Source organism: Panthera leo, chromosome A2, assembly GCF_018350215.1.
Source record: "Panthera leo isolate Ple1 chromosome A2, P.leo_Ple1_pat1.1, whole genome shotgun sequence".
Lineage (NCBI taxonomy): Eukaryota > Metazoa > Chordata > Mammalia > Carnivora > Felidae > Panthera > Panthera leo.
This window is the reverse complement of record NC_056680.1, coordinates 117,792,403-117,818,341: the sequence shown is the minus strand read 5'-3', so window position 1 is coordinate 117,818,341 and position 25,939 is coordinate 117,792,403.

Sequence of the window (25,939 nt, the reverse complement as noted above, 5' to 3'; positions counted from 1 at the left end):
TTATTTATTTTTTTTTTTTTGAAGAGTCCTTATCTTTGAAAGACATACACTGAAATATTTATGAAGTGATGTGACAACTGGGATTTCCTTCAAGATAATTAGCAGCGGGTGGGAAGTGAGGGGTATAGATGAACCAAGATTGACCATAACTGATAATTGCTAAAGCTGGGTGATACATAGAGGGTTAGTTATACTGTTTTTTTCTTCTTCTGAAATTTTCTTAAGGTAAGCTCTTTTATGTATTTGTTTGTTTGTGTGTTTATTTTTAAGTGTTTATTTTATTTTTGAGAGAGAGAGGGAGAGAGCTTGATTGTGCGTACGTGCACACGCACGTCGAGGCGGGGCAGACAGAGAGGGAGAGCTGGCTCCGTATTGTCGGCACAGGATGAACTCTTTTTTTTTTAATCCTGCAATTTCTCACATTGTTTGCATCCCTCTGTGTCAATCAACACGCTGCTCTGTTCTCTGTATGCGCTGTAAACTATTAGAAATGTTTAGAGACTTGATCACATAGAAATTCTGTTTTGAGGAATGGGGAGTGGGTACACCTGGCTGGCTCAGTAGGTGCAGCCTGCGACTCTTGATCTTGGGGCTGTAAGTTTGAGCCCTGCATTGGTCATAGAGATTATTTAAAACTGAAATCTTAAAAAAGAAAAAAAAGTAGAATTTTTTTGGTAAGAACATGTCCTAGGTGATTTTTGTGCTCTTATCAAGAGGCACTTAACGTCCATAATAAAAAATATTTTTAAATTGCTTTTCCCAACTGAAAAATAGGGATGCTTCCTGGAGAAGTCATGTGGAGATTAAACTGTTTATATAAGTACAGAACGAGCACGAAACCTGGCACATGATGGGTACTTCACAAATGTCACATGTTTTCCAACCTCTCAATAACCTCTCTAACAATTTCCATTATCTACTCAATGGAGTTTTAAGTGCCCTTAAAATGCCAGGCCTTCCAGGGGCACCTGGGTGGCTCAGTCGGCTGAGCATCTGACTCTTGATTTCAGCTCAGGTCATGATCCCAGGGTCTTGGGATCGAGCCCCACATTGGACTCCGCGCTGAGCGAGGAACCTGCTTGGGATTCTCTCTCTCTCTCTCTCTCTCTCTCTCTCTCTCTCTCTCTCCCTCTGCCCCTCTCCCCCACTTGTGTTCTCTCTGTCTCTAAAATAAAGAAATAATAATAATTAAAAGCACATCTTCCAGGATCTATTCCTAGTCTATCTTTCTAGTTTTATCTCTTTCCTCTACTTTAAACACATGCACTCTTTTATGCACACGAACACACACACACACACACACACACACTACATTCCTTAACTCCAACCCTTTGCTTACCCAGTTGTCCCAGTTGAGATATCTTCCTTGCCTCCCCTCTGCCATCCTCCAAGACTCAGTTCAAGTCCCACCTCCTGCAGGGGGATTATTGTGATCGTAAACAGCCCGTGAGGCCTCCCTATCACTGCCTTGAATTGGTATTCAGCGCTTACTTATTAAACTTCTCATGATAACCTTTCCTTCCCCAATGGCCCCAGGGCGTGGAAAGGACACCAGCCGTCCCTGCTTCTTTGACAGTGCACGGTCCAGCACCATGCACACGGTGGCATGCCACAATTATCTGCCAAATGAAGACAACGAACCAATGGACCAGAAAACAGCTTCCAACTTGAACAGAGGACCAAGGTGCCCGGTGACACTTAAACAGACACCCCGTTTGGGGAAAGGATGGAACGTACGAAGGTGCTTTAATTTCATCTTGAAAGAGAAAACATCTGCCAGATATCATCCTTACTTTGCTTACCTCATTCTGACTTCCATGCATGGAGAAGTCAAGAAATTTCCCAGGCCCCAATATCACTGCAATCATGGGCAAGACTGGATAAAACCAAACGACAAGCTCCAGTGTCTGAACACACACCGTGTCCCCAGTTATGACTAGGTGGAGACGGAAAAGGGCAATTAAAGCGCAGATGTGGGTCCATGTGAACTACTCATATGACCTTAGCCCCACAGTCATTTCAGAGATCAGCCAGTCTTGTTTCAGCAAGATGTACTTCAAACCTACCTAAAAGTTGTCTCTGTAAAAGGAGGCATGACTTGCTGAGTCATAAGGTGGCAAAGTGATTCTGGAACATTCTGTGTTTGAGGAGCAATGAATACATCCTCTTCTCTTTTCTCCCAAGACCCCAGAGAGGCCTCCAGGCAGCCAGCGGACTCCTGATGGACAGCGATGACCTCAAGCTGAGCCTGAAGTTCTCCTAGCTCTTTGCCACATAATTGTGAAAGAGAGCTCTGTGAAATGGGAATGTTTGCTTCACCACCAGCCACTAGCTATTCTGTCTTTTAATACTATCAACAAGAGCTTCCCAAGCCTCTAAGGCTCGAAGGTAAAACCTGCTACAGGCTTAATTCTTCTCCTGAGAAAAATGCACATATACATGCAAAATTGTGCATGTCGATTCATATGTGTTTCTAAAATGACATTTGTGGGTTTTTTGAAGTTTATTTATTTTGAGAGAGAGAGGGACAGAGACAGCAAGTGCAGGGGAGGAGCAGAGAGAGGGAGGGAGAGAATCCCAGGCAGGCTCTGTTGCTGTCAGCAAGGGGCCTGATGTGGGACTAGATCCCACGAATCAAGAGATCACGACCTGAGCTGTAATCACGAGTTGGGCACTTAACCGACTGAGCCACCCAGGCGCCCTCTAAAACGACATTTAAACAACCAGTGAATTCCCTCATCACTCCCACCAAACTTACTTCTTACCACTTGGGAATAGTGAAATACTATTTCTTTAAAAAATGAAATGAACTGGAGAGTGTGATGCTAAGTGAAATAAGTCCTACAGAGAAAGACAGATACCCTATGTTTTCACTCTTATGTGGATCCTGAGAAACTCAACAGAAACCCATGGGGGAGGGGAAGAAAAAAAAAAGAGGTTAGAGAGGGAGGGAGCCAAACCATAAGAGACTCTTAAAAACTGAGAATAAACGGAGGGTTGATGGGGGGTGGGAGGAAGAGGAGGGTGGGCGAGGGGCATTGAGGAGGGCACCTGTCGGGAGGAGCACTGGGTGTCGTATGGAAACCAATTTGACAATAAATTTCATATTAAAAAAAAATGAAATGTTCCCAGACCATGTCATGTTCCTGCAGAAAAGCCACCTTGTTCTTATGCTGTAACAATTCTCCAACATTCCAGGAACTGCTTGAAACAATGGTCAAGGTCAAGTGGCCTTTGTGAGAATGTGGGCTAATCCTGGGTGATTTCCTAAGCAGGCACTCATCACTTATTCAGGGAGGACAAAAAAAAAAACCAACACACCACTTAATAGAACACGTTGAACAGTTGCCTAATAGGTTGTAGGGCCACAAAAGCAAGGCTAGAAATAGAGTGATCTTGATTGAGGGGTTCTTCAAGGGGGCAGATAAAGGGCCCTCTCCAGCTATACTGTGCTCAGGGCTTGACCCCTTGTGCCCCCCCAGTACAACCCAGAAGTGTTTTGGCAGTCACAGTTATTAACGGAGTGACAAAAAAAGGGGGCCCAATTCACAAGTCACTCTCTGCCATGCAGAATTCCCATTGTCCAATGGCTACTTGCTTCCTCAAGCACTGGATTCACAAAAGATTATCCATATCGCTGTAGCCACGTTTTCGCGGCAGTTCCAAAACAAAATCATCATGCTCCCTATTACCTTAACTGCCCATAGTTGATAACTTTCCTAATTAGCATTACACATGTTTAAGTCTCTCTAATTACTTAATGATGGTCACCAGGCAATCCATAATAGCAATTACACATCTGAACTGTCATGGACTATTGGACAAACATGTAATGGGGCATTTTAAAGGCATTTAAAATGTAATGTTAATTAGAAAGGTTATCAAATACGATACTTACCATAATAGGGAACATGTTGGAATTTTTGTGGTAAAAAACAAGAAATTAGTGTTTATTGGCACTTAGATTTTATGAATGTAAGTAAGACTAAAATCAAAGGATATGGAGAATTATCTGGAACCAGATACATAGACTTAATGCAAGATTCTCATTGTTTTATTTACTCATTTATTAGAAAAGCATCAATTAATCACCTACAGCATTTCCCACCATGTGAAAAGCTAATACCAAAAAATTAAGAAGAATATGTTGCTTGTTCATGCTCTTGGAAAGTCTGAAATCTGGTTCGAGAGACACATCATAGAGAAATGAAATTACCAGAGATCAATTAAACTATTACAATAAGTATTATGATCATTTAAAAAAAAAAACAATTCTGGGGCACCTGGCTGGCTCAATTGGTAGAACAGGTGACTCTTAATCTCAGGGTCATGAGTTCAAACCCCACGTTGGGCATGGAGCCTACTTAAAGGTAAAAAAAAAAGAAAAAAATCTAAAGATACACAAAGCGTTGAAGGAAAAATGACAAAGACTCATGCATGAGACAAGCTGCAAGAAAATTCTTAAAAGGGGAGGAAGGTAGAAGTAAATATATACTGGTAGAACACCAAAGAGAGAATGTTATAGAGCAAGATAATGAGACTGCGGCATAAAAACTCAAGAAAGGACGCTGGGCTTAGCAATCAGAAAACTTGGGTTAAAATCCTCGCCCTGCTTCTTTCCAGCATTTTGACCTTAAACAAGACAACCCCCCTAACTCTTAGTTTTCACATCCGCGAAATGAGGGAAATAAAACCTATCTCACGAATTACTTGTAAAGATGAAATTAGGGAGCGTAGGTGTAAGTATGACGTTCAACAAAGTGTTTGACATAGAAGGCATGTAGACACTCTTTAAATGAATGAAAACACAGTTGTAACCAGAAGTTGAAGCAGAGATACGTTTAGGGAATAACAAGCCCATGAGATTGTACAAGTGGAGTTGGTTCATCTGGTAGCGTGTTGAGTACAAGACTGAACCACTTTAGGTTTGCTCAAAATGACTATCAGGAACCACTGTCAACTCTTGAAAGGGGGTGTGGGAAGGTGACCTTGATATTGTCCCAACAATTATAGGAAGATTGGATGGAGAAAGGACCAGTTGGAGGTTGGAAACTAAAAGGCTGTTGGAGCATGTAAACATGGGGAGATAAAACACAAGCAAATGTAGCTACCAATCAAAAGAAAGAGAAAGAAGGAAGAGATCAGAGTTGAACATGAAGTAATTTGCATAAAGTTGGTACTTAACACTATCACTCTGGTCCAAATCACCAGCTCTCACCAGATCCTCTGGGTTAGTTAAAAATACTTTCAGCTGCAGGTAGCAATTTAGCTGACTATTAGGGGCTTAAAGAATACAGGCTTGGGGCGCCTGGGTGGCTCAGTCGGTTAAGCATCTGACTTCGGCTCAGGTCATGATCTCCTGGTTCGTGAGCTCAAGCCCCGCGTCAGGCTCTGTGCTGACAGCTCAGAGCCTGGAGCCTGTTTCAGATTCTGTGTCTCCCTCTCTCTCTCTGACTCTCCCCCATTCATGCTCTGTCTCTCTCTGTCTCAAAAATAAATAAACGTTAAAAAATTAAAAAAAAAAAAAATAAAGAATACAGGCTTTTTTAGTTGTTTCCAAATCAAAAAGTCTGGACAAGGTGGCTCCAGGGTTTTTTCAGTGGTTCCATATCTGTATCTCTGTAACTTTCTTGGCCTTTCCCTCATGGTCACAAAATGGCTGCAAAACAACTCCAGATATCATTAGATCAAAGGCAGAAAGCAAGGGCACATGGCATTGAGGGGAAGGAGGCACCAGCAAAACCTCAGATCTGTTCCTTTTATCAAGAAACACAGTATCTGTTCCAGAAGCCTTCCAGCAGACTTGCTTTCATGGCACAAAGCTCAGAGCTGGGTCACATGGCCACCTCTGGCTGCAAGGGAAATTGGGTAAGTAAAAACCAGGCTCCCAGCCAGTGTGGTGAAAGGAGCAAAGAGGTTAAAAGTAACTTTTATGTAGCCAATCAACAGTCTCTGCCCTGGATTCCTAACTAGTTCCTGGCTGCCACCTTGTTCCCCTGGAGTCCATTCTCTACACATCAGCCAAAACATTCTTTTAAATGTTTAACTCCGATTTTATTATTCCCCCACTGAACACTATTCAAAGATTTCCTAAAAATAAAAAATAAAATAAAATAAAATAAAATAAAATAAAATAAAATAAAATAAAACTAAGGGGCGCCTGGGTGGCTCAGTTGGTTAAGCATCCAACTCTTGATTTCAGCTCAGGTCATGATCTCACAGTTCGTGAGTTTGAACCCCACATCAGGCTCTGTGCTGACAGTGCAGAACTTTGAGATTCTTTTTCATTCTCTGCCTCTACTCTGCTCACGTGCTCGCTCGTGCTCTCTCTCTCTCTCAAAAAGAAATAAACATTTAAAAAATTTTTCCTATTTATGTGGGTTGAATCTGAGCTCCTTACTTAGGCTCCAATGCCCTGCACTATGTGGGTCCCACCTATCCTTCTAACTATGCTTCTCATGGCCCCTCTCCTCCTAAATCACTATTTCATGGCCACCGTGACTCTTAGTTCCTCCTCAGGCACTCTGCACCTGTTCCCAGTTTGGAGATAAATTCCCCTCCCATGTCTCACCCGGAAGCACCCTCTCATTCTGCTCTCTCTTCCTCAGAGAAGTCTTCTCAGACTCTGCTACTTAAAACAGGTCCTGTGAACTGAAGCCCCATTGTTCTCTTTTACCAACCTTATTTTATTTCCTTGATTGTACTTATCACAATCTGTAATTTCACTTATTTTGCCTGATTTCTTACTGTCTCTCTCCCCCTCTAAAATGTTGGCTCTATGAAAACGGACACCACCTTCTTATTTACCCTTGTGTGACCACTTCTTCACACAGAACCCGGCACATAATAGGTGCTTGATAACATTTGCGAAGTAAATGGATGAGTGAGTAAGTCGTCAAGAACTGGGTCTTAGACAATGAGAGAAGGAAAGAAAAAGCACGATCAGAGAGTTAAGAGAAAAATCAAAGGAGTGTGTATAGTTGAGGCCAAAAGAGCTTGGTGTGGGGGGTGGGGGGACGAAAGGATTCCTCAAATTCAGATGTCATAAAAATAACAAAGAGAAGGGCGCCTGGGTGGCTCAGTCGGTTGGGCATCCGACTTCGGCTCAGGTCATGATCTCACGGTTCATGAGTTCGAGCCCCTCGCCAGGTTCTGTGCTGACAGCTCAGAGCCTGGAGCCTGCTTCGGATTCTGTGTCTCCCTCTCAACTCTGTCAACTCCCTCACACTCTGTCTCTCAAAAATAAATAAAGATTAAAAAAAAATTTTTTTTTAAATAACCAAGAGAGAAAAAATTGAAAATACCAGTGGATTCAAGTACGAGGGGGCCTGTGGTAACTTGGGTTTACAGGTTCTACCTCTTGCCTAAAGAGCTTCAGAATCAAAGAGAGGACACAATGGCCCTGAAAACAAATGGTGTGCTTTGCTTCTTGGCTCCAAAAACACTATATGATATATTTTTCATGCTTCAGTTCTCCAGTGATAAAACAGCAAAAGAAACAGCTTAAATCTTCCTCCCTACCTTGGTAGGATACATCAAATATCAAATTACAGAAATAGAATAATTTAAGCACCCAGGATGCTATAAAACAAAACAGATTAATAATAATCCAGGAGACAGATGTGTATTTGGAAAAGGACCCAAAACAAGCATGTTCATTCTTCTCCACTGGAATAACCAGTGCCTCGATATCATTCAATAATCTTTACCACACCCTAAATCCACTCTGCCTTATATAACTTTCATACACAATTATTAGTAGTAGGCTGGCCGAAAAGCCACACAAACTAGTTTTGAGTGAGGAGACTTCGAGAGTAATTGCCCCGTCAACTTTTATCTTTTTCACTTAACCGCCTCATGATATGGTTCAAGTCATTACTAGAGGGAGCAGAGACAATTCGGACTCACAGCCCATGAATCAGATTAGATGAAACTTGGTGACATTTAGCAAAGAATATCTAAAGGAAAGCAGAAGCTTCGTGGTGGAGTCTTCCCAGAATTATTCTCATAGCACAAATCCATGGGACTCTTTCCATCGTACGTCCATGAGCTTAAAAGTATTATCCTACATGCTTTTAGAAATATCAGTAGAAATAAACACCTTACCTCCTGCATATGTGCTGCCCAAGTGAATGCATAAATAAATATCTTATTTTCTGATCTTCTTCGGGGTAGGATTTACTTGGACATCACCAAAATTGTTTCTTGTGAATAGCCCAGTAGATAGGGGAAGAAAGTGGATCCGAGGTTAGGTGGCCAAGATTTTATCTACAGTGCAACTGTGAGAAAACCTAGGAACCCCCTCTGGGTCTCAGTAAAAGTACGGATCTAGATGGTCTCTTACTTAATCCTATCTAAAAATTAATAACAGCACTTAAGGAGATGGCACAAAATGATCTGCTGGAAATAAAACTGTTTTTTTTTTTATTTAAAAACTTAGGTGAACTAAAGAAGAGGATCATTGGCCACTGTAGAGGTGTGAATTAGAGGCAAAAAGAAGAAATGATTTCAAGGGAAAAGACTGAGAGTCTTAGAGGATATCTATTATGTGAATAATAGAAGTTCTGGGGCACCTGAGTGGCTCAGTCGGTTAAGCATCCAACTCTTGATCTCAGCTCCGGTCTTCATCTCAGGGTCATGAGTTCAAGCCCCATGTTGGGCTCTGCACTGGACGTGAAGTCTACTTAAAAAGAATGGGGGCGCCTGGGTGGCTCAGTCAGTCGGGTGTCAGACTTCGGCTCAGGTCATGATCTCACAGTTTGTGGGTTTGAGTCCCGCATCGGGCTCTGTGCTGACAGCGTGGAGCCTGCTTCTGATTCTGTGTGTCTCTCCCTCTGCCCCTCCTCTGCTCACGTTCTGTCTCTCTCTCTCTCTCAAAAATAAATAAATGTTTAAAAAAAAAAAAAAACTACATGAATAATAGAAGTTGTAAAGAGACACAAATGAAGAGATGATGATGAACAAATGGAAGAAATGTTCTTTAATCTGCACCTTAAAAGGACCTATCAAGTTTGAAGCAAGTTCAGGGATAGGAAATTCACTCCTAGGAATATCACTATAAAATTCCGGAACTCCACGTATAAAAAGAGAATGAGTAACTCAAAAAAGGACCTCCACTGACACTGATCTTCTTATCTTCCAGGCAGGAAGCTGAACTAACATCACAGATGTTTGAGAAGAGAGACGCTACAACTTAAGAATGCTCAAGTCTTTCTAGATACCACTCACCTCTAGACGTGAAAGGAAGATATTTCCATGTATAAAAGGATATGTCACCCATGTATATCCTCTGTCACCCATGTATATCCTCTGAAGGAACATAGTCTAGAAGTAAAATTACTACACATCTCAGCCTAACCTAGGAGATGAGAGCAGAAGAGAAGTGGGGGGGGGGGGGGGGGGCGGGGAGAGGGGAGTACAAAGTACAAGATTCCAAAGATCTCACGTGGGAGAGGAAGGAGACAGAGAAAGGGGATACACAAGTACTCTAAAGGTCTAATCTGGGACTGGAGGATATCAAGAGGAAACATAGCATCTTATCAAGGGACAGAGTAGGCATCTTGCGTCAAGTAAGCAAGTAAGGAGAAATACGTGCTAAGAAAGGGACAGAAACCAGCAAAAAAAGTCAATCAAATGTGGCTTCACCTTATTTATACATGGATAAATGCAAATTTAAATAATTTTTTAAATGCCATTTCCATCTATGAGATTGGCAAAACATGAAAAGTGTGATAATATCCAGGGTGGCTATCAAGGAGAGTGGGGGTGGAGAGGTACCTTTACACACTTCTAATGGGAATTTAACAAATGTAATCTTTTTTTTTTAATTTTTTTAAATGTTTATTTATTTTTGACAGAGAGAGAGAGACAGAGGATGAGCGGGGGAGGGGCAGAGAGAGAAAGGGAGACACAGAACCCAAAGCAGGCTCCAGGCTCTGAGCTGTCAGCACAGAGCCCGACGTGGGGCTTGAACTCACAGATCATGAGATCATGGCCTGAGCTGAAGTCGGACACTCAACTGACTGAGCCACCCAGGCGCCCCACAAATGTAATCTTTTTGAAGGGCAATTTCACATTAAAAGTGAACATACCCCATACTGAATCACCCCATGTGTATTTTTTAAATGCACATATGTAAATATATTATTTTAAAGTTGAGAGGATACTAAGAAACTCTTAACCATGGTTATAGGGGAACGTCAGAGCTTGAGAAGGGAACTTGTGCTTTTCACTTTGTGTACAGATTGATTTTTTTATCGTAAGCACATATTTTCTTAAACATATAAAACCAGTTCATCAGAACTGTACATGTCCTTTACCCACAGATTCCATTTCTGGGAAGTTACTCAACCATCCAACACTACACCTGCACATGTGTGGATAGATAATGGTATAATGACCATTCTTGGGCACAGGTTTGCAATAGATAAGAAGGAGGGAAAAACTAGGAACGACCAAAATATCCACCGACAGGGAACTGGTTAATAAATACGGGTACGTTCTTACAATGGTTTGAAATGCAGCTATCAAAAAGAATGAAAGTGATCTACATGTACAGATGTAGAAAGATGAAATTTAAGACATTGTTCGCTAAACAAAGCAAATTGCTGAACAGTAATACAATCACATTTGTAGACAGAGTTTTTTTAATTTTTTTTTAACGTTTATTTATTTTTGAGACAGAGAGGGACAGAGCATGAAGGGGGGAGGGGCAGAGAGAGAAGGAGACACAGAATCGGAAGCAGGCTCCAGGCTCTGAGCCATCAGCCCAGAGCCCAACGCGGGGCTCGAACTCTCAGACCGCGAGATCGTGACCTGAGCTGAAGTCGGATGCTTAACCGACTGAACCACCCAGGCGCCCCATAGACAGAGTTTTTTTAAGGACATATGTACATATAACAGTAAACATTTATGGCAGGAAATTTCACTCTCGTTCTCACCCCCGGTGTTGGAAATGAGGACTGAGAACCTAGGAGGTAGACTTTTGTTTTTCCCCATGTACTTCTGACTTTTATATAGTTTTAAATTTTTTCCATGATCGTGTATTACTTTTATAATTTAAAATGTCAGTTAACTTCTTTAAAGTGCAATAAATGATATGTGTGTATATCTGTAGATGTATACTCATACACACACCTATATGAAACTGTGCCTAGTATTACATTAAAAATATTAAATGGTATAGGGGTGCCTGGGTGGCTCAGTCGGTTGAGCCTCCGACTTCGGCTCAGGTCATGATCTCACTGTCGTGAGTCCGAGCCCCATGTCGGGCTCTGTGCCGACAGCTCGGAGCCTGGAGCCTGCTTCGGATTCTGTGTCTCCCTCTCTCTCTGACCCTCCCCCATTCATGCTCTGTCTCTCTCTGTCTCAAAAATAAATAAACATTAAAAAAAAATTTTTTTTAATATCAAATGGTATCAAACGTCAACATTACAAAAATACCATATTACCACGCGGCATCTTTGTTAAATAATTTGCACTTAGTTGTCAAGCATTTTGATCTTGGCATTGGGGGATCCCTTTCTGCACCTTCTGTAACTAATTACTCAACACGAATTGTTTCTCTCAGAAATGTGTTGCCCCACCGGGAAGCCCAGTTGCAGGGCACATCTACCATATTGAATAAAATCCCTGTCTTCTGAAACCGTCACTGCTCTGCACAGCGTTTGAGACACATTTAAACCGTAATATCTAGAAATGAGAAAATCAATGCAATGTGTTCTGTGTGAAGTACAGCATCTTGAAAATCTATTGCTGAGCAGTTTCATCACCAATTGTATCGATGTAAATCAAACCCTCTAATAATAAGGATAATTACAAAAATCTCACTGGGTCTGTTACAAGCACACTTTCATTTAACAAGGTGAATGTCTGTTAATAAAGCAACCTTAGCTCCATATTTGAGAATCTTATTTCTCAGTAGCTTCCGAATATAAAATATTTGCCACGTTTCTCTTTTGCAGTCCGTGAGATCCCACAAATCTTGCTCATGTCTCTCTCCAATGGGACACTTCTCTTCAGCGATGAAAGATAAATGTCATTAATGCTGGAGGAAAATGTTTTGAGCACAGAAGTGGAAGGGTCCTATAATGGCGTAATAAGCCCAATGCTCCGAATAGAGATAAATCTTTAGAAAATTAGGTTCTTTCATCTAGTCAGTTTCTAGGGGTCTTTTTATGATATCACAAATGGAGAGCAAGTAAATAAACTTTCTTCTTTCTTTTCACTTATGCACTTGCTTCCTGTTCTCATGAGTGAGGAGATAACAATCAAACCAAATCTAGCATCTAGTTTATTTGTTATTATTGGACACCACCAAGTGCCTACAGAAATCAACTGACCATTCAAAAAAGTTTCCAAATACTTGGAAACTGCTCCCCAAAATACAGGCCAACATGGCCTATGATGAACTGCGATTCAAGGGCAAGCTTGCTGGATTGGAGTCACATGACCCGGGTGCAAATTCCAGGTTTCTCATTTTCTGCCACCGGGGGCTTTAGAAAACCACAAGGATTTTTGTTTTCTTGAGCATCACTTTCTTAGTTTGTCAAAGAGAAATGGTAATTATGCCTCTCGGCCATCAAAAACATTCAATAAACTACTTGCTATTTCCACAAAAGCAAGACTATGTGTAAAAACAGATGAAATAACAAACTTACAAGCGTGCAACAGATAAAATATGCTGTACAAACATTACGTGTTTGTGCGATGACTGCCAACAGAGGCAACCGAATATAGCAATTAGGCTTCCCAGCCCCGGCACCAAATTGCCTCAATTCCAATTCTGGCTTCCCTCTCACTTAAACTCTCCCAGCTTCACCTGCTGAAATGGAGATAATAACCTTTCTTAATTCATGAGTTATGGGGAGGATTAAGTAAGATAATGCAGGCAACCATTTAGAACAGTATCTACCCATGGTAAGTATCGAGTGAATGTTTGCTATTTTTACTAACTACATCAAATCAGCTTTGATATTGATACTGAGGACTAACTCTAATCTCATCACCAGATCAGACCTTCTTCCCTTGTGGGATCTGGAATTGCTGATTGTCTACATGCCCTATGTTTTGTCACCTTGAGCAATGACCCCTCTGGTTCCTCCCACTGCATACATCTAACAGAAGCATGGAAATTAAAATGCTGTGAGGTTGCCCAGAAGTTTTCAACCATCTACATGCCATGGGAGACATTCTGAACTAACCCTTTATAGTCAAATCCAAAGCAAACAGAAAAAGTAAAATGCTGAGCCCTGGCATGGTCCCAGTAATACACTGACATCTCTCGTATCTCTAAGAAAAGTATTTTCTAGAGTAGTGGAAAAAATATAGTGCAAATTTACTGCAATTTTTAAGATGTTTGGAGTCATGGGGGCGCCTCGGGGGCTCAGTCGGTTAAGCTTCCGATTTCAACTAAGGTCATGATCTCGTGGTTCGTGAGTTCCAGCCCCATGTTGGGCTCTGTGCTGACAGCTCAGAGCCTGGAGCCTGCTTCAGATCCTGTGTCTCCCTCTCTCTCTGCCCCTCCCCTGCTCTCATTCTGTCTCTCAACAATGAATAAACATTAAAAAAATATAGGTTTGGAGTCATGAATTCTTTTGAGTATCTGATAAAAAGTATGCTTGCTTCCCAGAAAAAAAATGTATATGCCTATGTGTGCAAACAATTTCACATATACTTTCAGGGAGTTCAGGTGTTCCTTGAAGTCTACCCATAATTAACCTCAGCTACAAATATATTTATGCATATATATACATATATATATATATATATATATATATATATATATATATATACACATGTTCCAAAAAATACATTTGTAAAAGAACAATAGAAATGAAAAAATTTTAATCTAGTTAAGGAGCACACCAAAATATTAACAGTATAGATTTACTTCCATTTTCATTGTTTCACTTGATGAGGTTGTACTACTTTTATGATTTTTTAAGTTTAAGTATATGAATATTAGACCGTACAACACAGAACAGATTCAGTCTGCAGTCTGAATTTGAACTGAATTCAAAGGTAAAAATTCTTGCTTGATATTTGGGAATATATAGGGGAGTTTGTTGATATAAGAAGGGTGAAGTTCAAGAGAAGGTTCCAGGAAGTGAGTGGAGGGTTCAACATTCATTTCTTTTCTTAAGATTTTACTTTTAAGGGGCGTCAGGGTGACTCAGTTGGTTAAGCGTCCCAACTCTTGATTTCGGCTCAGGTCACGATCTCACAGTTTGTGGGATCAAGGCTGCATCAGGCTCTGCACTGGCATCGAGCCTGTTTGGGACGTTGGCTCTCCCTCTTTCTCTGCCCCTCCCTTGCTCACACACTCTCTCTCTCATACAAAATAAATGAATAAAAAATTTTTTTTAAAGATTTTATTTTTAAGTAATCTCTACACCAAATGTGGGGCTCAAACTCACAACCCCAAGATCAAAAGTCACATACTCTACCAAGTGAGCCAGATGGGTGTCCCAACATTCATTTTTATTCAGTAGGGAATAACTTTTGGAAGAGGTGGGATCTGGGTCCATGAGGAAAGAGGATCCCTGGTAATCAATATCCATGGGGATGGTAACCACAGCGATGGAGCCTGGCCTTCCCATTTTCAACCTCGGTTCTGAACTAGTCAACACTGGTAAAGTGTGTATGGGAAGAAAAAGAACATAGTACTCCACACTGCCTGGGATTCCCCAAGGCCCAGGGTTCAGCAGGGCTGTGAGTCATAGCCAGTCAGAAAGACCGGGAGAAAGTCTGGTTGGGCTCTGAGAGCAGAGCAAATCAGAACACACACTTACCCACAGTGTAACAGTGGCAGTGACAGCCAGTGACGGTGCCAGTGGCAGCAAGGATTGTTCAAGGTAAAGGGTCAGTCTAAACATCAGCTGCTGGGGTGAAGGACAGACATAAAAAATGTGAGTAAAGCAGGGTCCCTGGGTGGCTCAGTCGGTTAAGCGTCCGACTTCAGCTCAGGTCCTGATCTCACGGTTTGTGAGTTTGAGCCCTGCATCAGGCTCTGTGCTGATGGCTCAGAGCCTGGAGCCTGCTTTGGATTCTGTGCCTCCTTCTCTCTCTGCCTCTCCCCCCAGTCTTTCAAAAATAAATAAATGTAAAAAAAATTAAAATTAAAAAAAATGTGACTGGGGCGCCTGGGTGACTCAGTCGGTTAAGTGTCCAACTTCGGCTCAGGTCATGATCTCGCGGTTTGTGAGTTCGAGCCCCGCGTCGGGCTCTGTGCTGACAGCTCAGAACCTGGAGCCTGTTTCAGATTCTGTGTCTCCCTCTCTTTCTGACCTTCCCCCGTTCATGCTCTGTCTCTCCCTGTCTCAAAAATAAATAAACGTTAAAAAAAATTTTTTTTTAAATGTGAGTAAAGCAAAAACTGAAATGAAGGCAGGTCTTGTTCATCCAGACTTTCATAACAAAGTACTTTCCTTAATTAAAATATGTTGTTGATTACCTGGTCCTCACCAGTATCCTTCCAGATATTAATAGAAAGCATGGCAATTCTCAGCCTTCTCTATTAAGGGAGTGTCCCTGCTGGGGGAGGCTGAACTTTGATCACAAAGATCTCAGGAAGCAGTGCAAAACAATCCACCAGAGCCATGAAGTGTCTTTGTAGTTCTTGGGTTCTTGTGGTTTGCTCTTAAAATTATGCAAATTTCACATTCCAGCCAATAGCATATGTTTGTTTGTTCATTCAAAATTATTACTCCTACAATTTTTTTTAACCAAATGAATGTTTGAGCATCTCTATTTATTTGAAAAGTAAAGAACCAGGCATTAGATTGTCTCCATTTTACAAACGAGAGCCCTGCAGCTATTAGTGGAAGAGCTGAGATTAAACATGGAGCTCATTTCAAATTGACAGTATTTTTTCTATGGTTACATGTGGCAAATGAGAAAACAAAGGGTTGGGGAAAGGTAAAGGACTTCTTGGTAGAAAGTGTATAGCCCAACAGGGGAACTGTCGATGAGGGATTTGTCGAAGGCTTTTAAAGACTAAATAGCGGGGCGCCTCGGTGGCTCAGTCGGTTGAGCGTCTGACTTCGGCTCAGGTCATGATCTCACGGTCCGTGAGTTCGAGCCCTGTGTCGGGCTCTGTGCTGACACCTCAGAGCCTGGAGCCTGCTTCAGATTCTGTGTCTCCCTCTCTCTCTGACCCTCCCCCCGTTCATGCTCTGTCTCTCTGTCTTAAAAATAAATAAACATTAAAAAAAAAATTAAAAAAAAAAAGACTGAATAACGAAGTCGTCAGCCAAGTACTTGAGCTTTCCAAAACTCTCAGCACCTCAATTTCCTTATATATAAATTGGAACCAATAACACTGATTTCCTAGAGCTGTTGCTAGGGTTAAGTGAGGAAATCTATGGAAATTTCTCATCCCCGTGCTTGACCCAGAGTAGGCCTTCACTAAATGATAGTCTTGATTATCCTTGGTCAAGCGGACATCTCTACCTGTACATCTCTTAAGCATCTTAAATTGAACGTTTCCCAAACCAAATTTATCATTCTTTTCCTTCCTCTTTCCCGTTCTTCTAACCTCCAAAACAAATTGTTCCCCTTCCTATATTGTCTCTCAGTTGTGGTTAATGGCCCCATCACCTACCCAAGTTAAAGCTTCAAAGTCACCCTGGGGGTGCCTGGCGGATTCAGTGAGTAGAGCACGGGACTCTTGATCTCAGGGTTGTGAATTCGAGCCCCACTTTGGGTATAAAGATTACTTAAAAATAAAATCTTCAAAAAACAAAAACAAAAAACCAAGTCATCCTGAACTCCTCCCTTTTTTTCTCTCTCATCCCACCCACACTGTTAATAAATTCTGAACATTCTATCTCCTAAATATATCTGGAATCAATTTCCTCAGCCCTTTTCTCACCTCTTGGACAACTATAATGATTCACAACTGATTTCTGTCTATTCTCTACACTGCTGATAATGATTGTTCAAAAATACAAATCTGATGATCTCACTACAAGATTAAAAGGATAGAAAATCTCAAGTTATCTTCTGCAAAAGGCCAAAATCTCCTCACCATTTGGACCCAATGTACTTTTCCAACTTCCCAACGTCTCCTACACACACACACACCTTAGAACTCAGCCTTACAGACCCTTTCAAATGTTTCTTCTAATAACTAGAATCTCCTTCCTCTCCCTGTTAGTAGGAAATGCCTATTTTTATCCTTCAAACCCAGGCAAAAATGCCAATTCTTTGAGAAGTTCTCCCAACCCTTAAACACTCACCAAAATCATCACCTATCTGGTCTCCCCACATTTACTTACTTCTAACCTATTCCAATCTAGTCTCCCTGTGGTAGCCAGAGCGTTCTTTTCAAATGCAAATCATTCCTATGTCAGGCTCTCTCCCCTGCTTAACTGGCTTCACATTGTTAAGCCCCAAATCCCTACCTGGATCTACACAACCCACCTCCGTAGACATATTCTAATTCTAATCCTCTGTGATCCAACCACACTGGTCTTCTTCTGGTTCCTCAAACACATCAGTCTCATACAGCAAGGTATTTGAATATGTGCCTCCTTCTCCTTTGCTGGTTAAAGCTTACTCATCCTTCAGAACTCAGCTAAAACATGACTATTTCGGGGAAGACCTCCTAGGCCCTCCACCTTAGGCCAGATCATGGTATTCCCACAACTAGCATAGTGTCTGCATATTCAAAGTATTTAGCAGATATTTGCTGAAATCTCTCTTCTCTAAATCCCTAACCCTTATTCATTTCTTGGCACTTATCACACTGAAATAGAAGTATTTATACCAGACTGTGTGCCATTGAAGGATCTGGAAAATGGTGTCTCTCTTTTTTTTCTTTCTTCTTTCCTCCTTCCTCCTCCTCCTCCTCCTCTGCTTCTTCCCCTCAGTATCCTTTCACACATCCTTGTGCTTGCTGGCTCATGATTGACAATGTCAAAACGTCAAAATGGCTGTCAAAAGGATAGACCCTCCCAACAACATAATTTATGGATGACATGGAGAAAGACATTATTTGTTCTAAATAGGAATGATTTTTACAAACTTTTCCATGAACCAGGGCTTTCTAAAATAGGGTGGGAAGGCAACATGCCATCACATTTCCCTGAGAAGGAGAGCAAGTATGTAGAATAATTCTGTTGCTTTGGACTAGGAAAGATGCTGCTGCAAAGATTTTTTTTTTAATTTTTTTTTAACATTTATTTATTTTTTGAGACAGAGAGAGACAGAGCATGAACAGGGGAGGGTCAGAGAAAGAGGGAGACACAGAATCAGAAGCAGGCTGCAGGCTCTGAGCTGTCAGAGCCCGACGCGGGGCTCAAACTCACGGACCGCGAGATCACGACCTGGGCCCAAGTCGGATGCTTAACCGACTGAGCCACCCAGGCGCCCCTAGATTTTTTTTTTTAAGTAGGCTTCACACCTAGCACAGAACCCAATGCGGGGCTTAAACTCACAACCCTGAGATCAAGACCTGAGCTGAAATCAAAAGTCAGATGCTTAACTGACTGAGCCACCCAGGCACCCCATGCAAAGATATTTTTCAATGGCATCCACAAGTTGTGCTAGGAAAGAGGGTCTGTGCTTGATAACTTCCCAGTGGAAAAAATACTGGGTTAGAGCAGTTTAACAAACATACTCTGTTAGACTTTGGGATGTAATATTTCTATTTTGATTCCAACATTCTAGGTCAGCTTCTATATGGCACAAACACAATAGGAGTATTTATTTCCACTTAGGGTCCCCATTTTAACAAGAAAAGTCCAGAAACACTAAAGGAGAGCATGGCCCTTAGAGGTACATGACATTAGCCAAGGCTAGAATGGATTAAGAAATTGAATTGTGTACAATAAGAACAGAAAAGAACCCAAGACCATGTTCTACTTTTAAGGAAATGGCATGTATGCACCAAAGACCTTCCTTCACTTACCAATCATAGAAATATTTAGTAAGCTAGCGAGGACATACTTAATATTTGGCTCCAGGTAGCAATTCCCTGTTTATCAGGTATTCCTCACATACAACCTCCTAGACATGAAGGGAAATTCATGCTAAAATGGACATTAATACACAGAGATGAAATTGGTTCACATCAGAGCATGATAGATAGAGCTGGATGAGAACTTGAAATTCATTCAGGCGATTTCCCTCTTTTTATCATCAGTCGTAGAAGCAAAATTCCTCCTATGTTTCAAGGGTAGTAGAAGAGAGGTCCCAACTCAGGACAAGTAGGAGTGAGCACACCTCACTCTGTTTCTCCCACTGAATGCAGCGATAAAACCTAGACATAATTCGTGGAGTATCTCTTTGAGGATTCTGAAAAGTGAATAGTAGGAGGAAAAGAGGAGAAAAAGAACATAATTCGAAGTATTACTGAGCTGGTGGTAAGCTTCCCATTTTTCCTCTGGTATTCCTGAGCCTGGATTCAAGACAACCTGAACCCAGAGTGGCACCAGGCCACTGACAAAGAGAGCTCCAGGACAAGCACTATAGTGTGGCTTGAGAAACAGAAAAGGGGACTCATAACTCCCAGCGAAAATGAAGAAGTTCCCCCATTTTTCTTTTTTGGCTTTTTGTTTCTCCATTTTCTCCTGTCGCAGCCACCCCAAGCAAATTTATAGTAGTAATAGTTGTGTCAGCCACTGTGGCAACAGCAGAAGCTACAGGCATCTAAAAACCTGATGAAGATTCTCTGGGATCCAAGAAACTAAGGTCTAAAGGGGATGGTGTGAACTCCCAACATCTTATTTCTGTCTCTCTCTCTGGCTGCTTGGCTCCAGACACTAGGTCAGCCATAAGAAGTGTATAGTAAAGCAGGATAAATAAACTCCAGCTTTCAGGTCAGAGGACTAAAAAAGTGAGCTTCAGGGAACTTTCCAGACAGATTGCAGAGAGAGTCGAGCTTGGGAAAGTGAAACCATAAAGCTTTTTAGAATTCCCGGGCTCACTGCTACCCTGTGTACATGTGGATTTGATCCTATACAGCTTATGAAAAACTTTGAGAGCTGAACTAAGTATATAGTCCACTGTCCAGGTGCCAGACTGACCACTGGGTGGCACACATGTGAGACAGATAGCCCTAAATAGCCCTACAAAGGCTCTGAGAATAGAACTGGCATTGAAACCACAGCCCACATAAGACTAGTCAGGACTTGGGACCTAAGTACAACTGGACTCATTGACTGATACAAAAAAAAATAATATCCAGGATACAATCCAAAATTGCTTAAAATCTGAAGAACTAGGAAAATCTCAACTCATATAAGGAAAGACAATATGAACCCCAAGATTAAACGGCTGTTGGAATTATTGAAAAATAATTTAAATTACAGAATTTAAAGCACAGATGCTCAAAGAAACAAACAGTTTGAACCAAAAGGAAACATAGAAAATTTCAGCAGGAACATAGAAAATATAAAGATGAAACAAATGGAAATTTTAGAACTTCAAAATATAATATCAACTTTAAAACTCAAGACAAGAACTTGATAGCAGAAGAAAGTCAGCGAACTTGAAAACAAATCAAGAAATATCCAATATAACGGGGCACCTGGGTGGCTCAGTCAGTTGAGCATCTGACTTCGGCTCAGGTCATGATCTCCTGGTCTGTGAGTTCAAGCCCCGTGTTGGGCTCTGTGCTGACAGCTGAGAGCCTGGAGCCTGCTTCAGATTCTGTGTCTCCCTCTCTCTCTGCCCCTCCCCCACTCATGCTCTGTCTCTCTCTCTGTCAAAAATAAATAAACATTAAAAAATTAAAAAAAAAAGAAATATCCAGTATAATCAACAGAAAGAAAAAAGACTGGAAAAAAGTTAACAGAGCTTTAGGAATTTGTGGAACAATACCAAAAGGCCTAACATTCATGTCATCAGAGTCCGAGAAAGAGAGGAAATAGAGTACAGTGAAGAAAAAACATTTGAAGAAATAATGGCTGAAAATATCCCAAATAAAGTGAAAGACACATACCTACAGATTCAAAAAGTACAGTAAGCTTCAAACAAGATAAAATCTAAGAAATCCATACTCATATCCAACATAATAAAACTACAGAAAACTAAAGGCAAAGAAAATATCTTGAAAATAGCCAGAAAAAATGGCACACTACCTACAGGGGAAAAATAATTCAAATTATTGCAGATTTCACATCAGAAACTATAAAGTCAAGACACAAGTGAAACATTTTTTTTTAAGTGATGAAAGAAAAGAATCATCAATCAAGAATACTATATCCAGCAAAAATATCCTTCAGGAATCAAGGTAAAATACATGCTAAGATGAAAGAACATTAAGAGAATTTGTTGCTGGCAGATCAGCTCGAATTGCTGAAGTCAATTATTCACACATAAGGGAAATGATAGTAAAAGGAAATTCAGAACATCAAAAATGAAGAAAGAGCAATGGAAATTTAATTATCTGGGTAATGTAATAGATTATTCCCTTGAGTTCTTTAAAATACAATTTGATGACTGAAAGCAAAAATTATAAATATAACTTGTATTTAAACATAAATATAAATTATAAGTATTTATGATGAGTTTTTCAATTTATATAGGTGTAATACATAAAAAATAATATAAAGCAGGGAAATAGCTAGTAAAATGTCTATATTCTTGCTTAAAATGATAAAATATTGAAGTGATAAAATGTAAAAGTTGATTGTGAAGAATTGTGTATATTGTAATCACCAGAGCAATCACCAAAATAACTATACAAAGAGGTATATAGTATAGTAAAAAACAAACTAGATAAGTTAAAATGCAATATAAAATTTTTTTCAAATAACCCAAAAGAAAGTAGGAAAGGGGAAGTAAAGGAATGCAGAGATGAGAGGAAAAGCAGAAAATACATAAAATATGGTGGACATAAATCCAAGCATATCAATGATTACATTAAATGTAAATTTCTAAACATGCCAATTAAAAGAGATTATCAAAACAGAGTTTTAAAAATTTTTACCAAATTATGCACAATATATAAGAAACTCACTTTAAAGATAATGATATAGATAAATTGAAAGTAAAAAGAAACAAAACAAAAACACTAACCAAAAGAAAGCTGGACTAGAAATATTAATATCAGAAAAAGTAGACTTCAGAGCAGAGAAAATCACCAGGAATAAAAAGAGACATTATATAATGATAAAAGGCTCAATTCACCAGAAAACATAATTCTAAGTGTGTAGGCACTTAACAACAAATCTTCTAAATATATAAATCAAAAAAGTGTGCATGTACTTAACAAAGCTTCAAAATACATAAAGCAAAATACATAAGGCAGAATTGACAGGAGAAACAAGGAGAACAAACAGATCAATGGTTGCCAAGGGCTAAGAGTTAGTATGACCATAAGGGGATAGCTAAGGGAGTTTCAGGGGGTGATGAGTTTTTTCTGATTGTGGTAGTGATTACATGAGTCTATATATGTGTGAATATTCATAAAACTATAGGCAAAAAATTAATTTTACAGATTTAATTAACATATTAAACATTTTTAAGGCAATTATTTAAAAAGAAAAAGTATATAAATGATCCAAAAAGAAGATCCAAAAGCCTGGACTTTAGTCTTGCCATAAAGGATATTAAACCTTGTGCTTTATAAATCTCAGTTACTTGTCACTGAAATTTCTTTCCCCTAATCACCCCACTCCCACTCCTGCCCCATTCCTACATCAGTATTGGGTTCATGAGGTTCCCTTCTCCTGGAAGACATTTTTCCTTCCATTCTGGTATTCCATCCTGTTCAAATTCTACGTCCTTCAATCCCCAAGTTTAAAACTACCTTCTTTTGATGTCTTACTAACCCATTCTACCCTCACTAGCTGAAGTTAAATTCCTTTTTTCTTGAAAATAGCCAAATTATTCTGTCTGGACCTCTTGTACAGCACTTGCCAGTTTCTCCCTAGTATCATGATCCTCTACACTGCCTTATTGTCTCTACCAGGCTATAGTCAAGAACTAGCAAGGGTCTGAGATTTTTCCCCTGTTCACAAACTAACCAATTAGCCTGCTACTGTTTCATAGATGTTGGCAGAAGACATGATACTCTTGGGTCAGAGACTAAAGACTTTATTACTCATGGCGTAGCAGGCAGGATCAGGTTCCTAGGTTGTCCAAGTCCCGTGGAAGCAATGTAGAGTGGCTTAAGAAGGTGCTGTGCTCAGGGTCTGGATCACAGCTGAGGTTTCCTGAGCTTGGGAAACCCCCAATCTTATAAGAAGACTGTTAGCAAACCTGCCTAGTTTCTGCCCCAGAAAGGGATATTATCTTTATTATACTGGCCTCTGCCAAGGAGTAAGATACTGTCTCTATCCTCCCAGACCACTTACCAAACAAATAGCCTTGAAAATACAGTCCAGGACAAATGCTGATACATGAAGACTTGCACCTGGGGGAGGGGGAGGATGGCTCAGTCAGTTGAGCATCCAACTCTTGATTTCAACTCAGGTCATGATCCCATGGGGTTGAGCCCCGTGGCTCCACAGGAGCCTGCTTAAGATTCTCTTTCTCTGGGCAGAAAACATGAATAGACACTTCTCTAAAGAAGACATCCGGATGGCCAACAGGCACATGAAAAGATGCTCAACGTCGCTCCTCATCAGGGAAATACAAATCAAAACCACACTCAGATATCACCTCACGCCAGTCGGAGTGGCCAAAATGAACAAATCAGGAGACTATAGATGCTGGAGAGGATGTGGAGAAACGGGAACCCTCTTGCACTGTTGGTGGGAATGCAAATTGGTGCAGCCACTCTGGAAAACAGTGTGGAGGTTCCTCAAAAAATTAAAAATAGGGGCGCCTGGGTGGCTCAGTCGGTTAAGCCGCTGACTTTGGCTCAGGTCATGATCTCACGGTCCGTGAGTTCGAGCCCCGCGTCGGGCTCTGTGCTGACAGCTCAGAGCCTGGAGCCTGTTTCGGATTCTGTGTCTCCCTCTCTCTGACCCTCCCCCGTTCATGCTCTGTCTCTCTCTGTCTCAAAAATAAATAAACGTTAAAAAACAAAATTTTTTTTTTTAATTAAAAATAGACCTACCCTATGACCCAGCAATAGCACTGCTAGGAATTTACCCAAGGGATGCATAGGGGCATAGGGGCACTTGTACCCCAATGTTTATAGCAGCACTCTCAACAATAGCCAAATTATGGAAAGAGCCTAAGTGTCCATCAACTGATGAATGGATAAAGAAATGGTGGTTTATATACACAATGGAGTACTACGTGGCAATGAGAAAGAATGAAATATGGCCCTTTGTAGCAATGTGGATGGAACTGGAGAGTGTGATGCTAAGTGAAATAAGCCATACAGAGAAAGACAGATACCATATGTTTTCACTCTTAGGTGGATTCTGAGAAACTTAACAGAAACCCATAGGGGAGGGGAAGGAAAAAAAAAAAAAAAAGAGGTTAGAGTGGGAGAGAGCCAAAGCATAAGAGACTCTTAAAAACTGAGAACAAACTGAGGGTTGATGGGGGGTGGGAGGGAGGGGAGGGTGGGTGATGGGTATTGAGGAGGGCACCTTTTGGGATGAGCACTGGGTGTTGTATGGAAACCAATTTGACAATAAATTTCATATATTGAAAAAAAAAAGATTCTCTTCCTCTCCCTCTGCCCCTCTCCCTGGCTCATGCTCTCTTTCTCTCTAATAAATTAATTAATGGGGCGCCTGGGTGGCTTGGTCGGTTGAGCGTCCGACTTCGGCTCAGGTCATGATCTCACGGTCTGTGGGTTCGAGCCCCGCATCGGGCTCTGTGCTGACAGCTCAGAGCCTGGAGCCTGTTTCGGATTCTGTGTCTCCCTCTCTCTGTGACCCTCCCCCATTCATGCCCTGTCTCTCTCTGTCTCAAAAATAAATAAACGTTAAAAAAAATTTTAATAAATAAATTAATTAATTAATTAATTAATTTTAAAAAAGGACTTGCACCCCAACAGCTATTACCTCCTTGAAGATTTCTATCTGATTTCCTCTTCAGTGACTTGTGCATTTGCCCAAAACATACTCTGGGGGTAGGAGATGTTGGGTATTTGTTGACTCTTTAATCATAGGCTTGTCAAAGAAATTTTAAGTTGGGGCGGAATGAATGTGAAGTCTTGAGGGGAAGAGGGCAGTTAGTCCAAAAATAACTCTGAGTTCAAGTGCCTAAATGACACCATTTGTATAAATGAAACATTGTGACTGATGTCAGGACACGGCATCTACTATGTGCCGAATTTTTCTCAAAAGATACAGGGAATTGGGCCACCTGGCTGTCTCAGCTGGGAGAGTTTGCGACTCTTGACCTCAGGGTTGTGATTTGGAGCCCCAGGTTGGGTGCAGAGATTACCAAAAAATAAAAATAAAATAAAACTTAAAAAAGAAAGACAAAGGGAATCATTGGACACGAGGAAAAGAGGCTCATCAAAGTAGCTAAGAAGTGGACACGCCCCAAATTGCCCATAGATAAAGAAAATGTGGCATATATGCACAATGGAATATTACTGTGACTTAAAAAAAAAATAAAAAAGAAGGGAAATCTGTCACATGCTGCAACACAGGTGAAACTACAGGACGATATTCTGGTGAAAGAAGCCAGTCACAGAAAAGCAAATACTGTGTGTTCCACTTAACCCTGAGATATCTAGAGTGGTCAAAAGAATGGAACCAAGTTGAAGAGTGGTTGCCAGGGCCCGTGGGAGGGGGAAGTGAGAACTTGTTTCATGGATATGGAGTTTCAGTTTTGCAAGATGAAAACAGTTCTAGAGATCTGTCGCACAACAACGTGAATATAGTTAACACTACTGAACTATATACACTTAAAAATGGTTGAGAGGGTGAATTTTATATAGATGATTTTTTCACCGCATTTAAAAAGTTTTTAAAAAAAAATTTTTAATGTTTATTTTTGAGACCGAGAGAGACAGAGCATGAGCGGGGGAGGGGAAGAGAGAGAGGGAGACACAGAATCCGAAGCAGACTCCAGG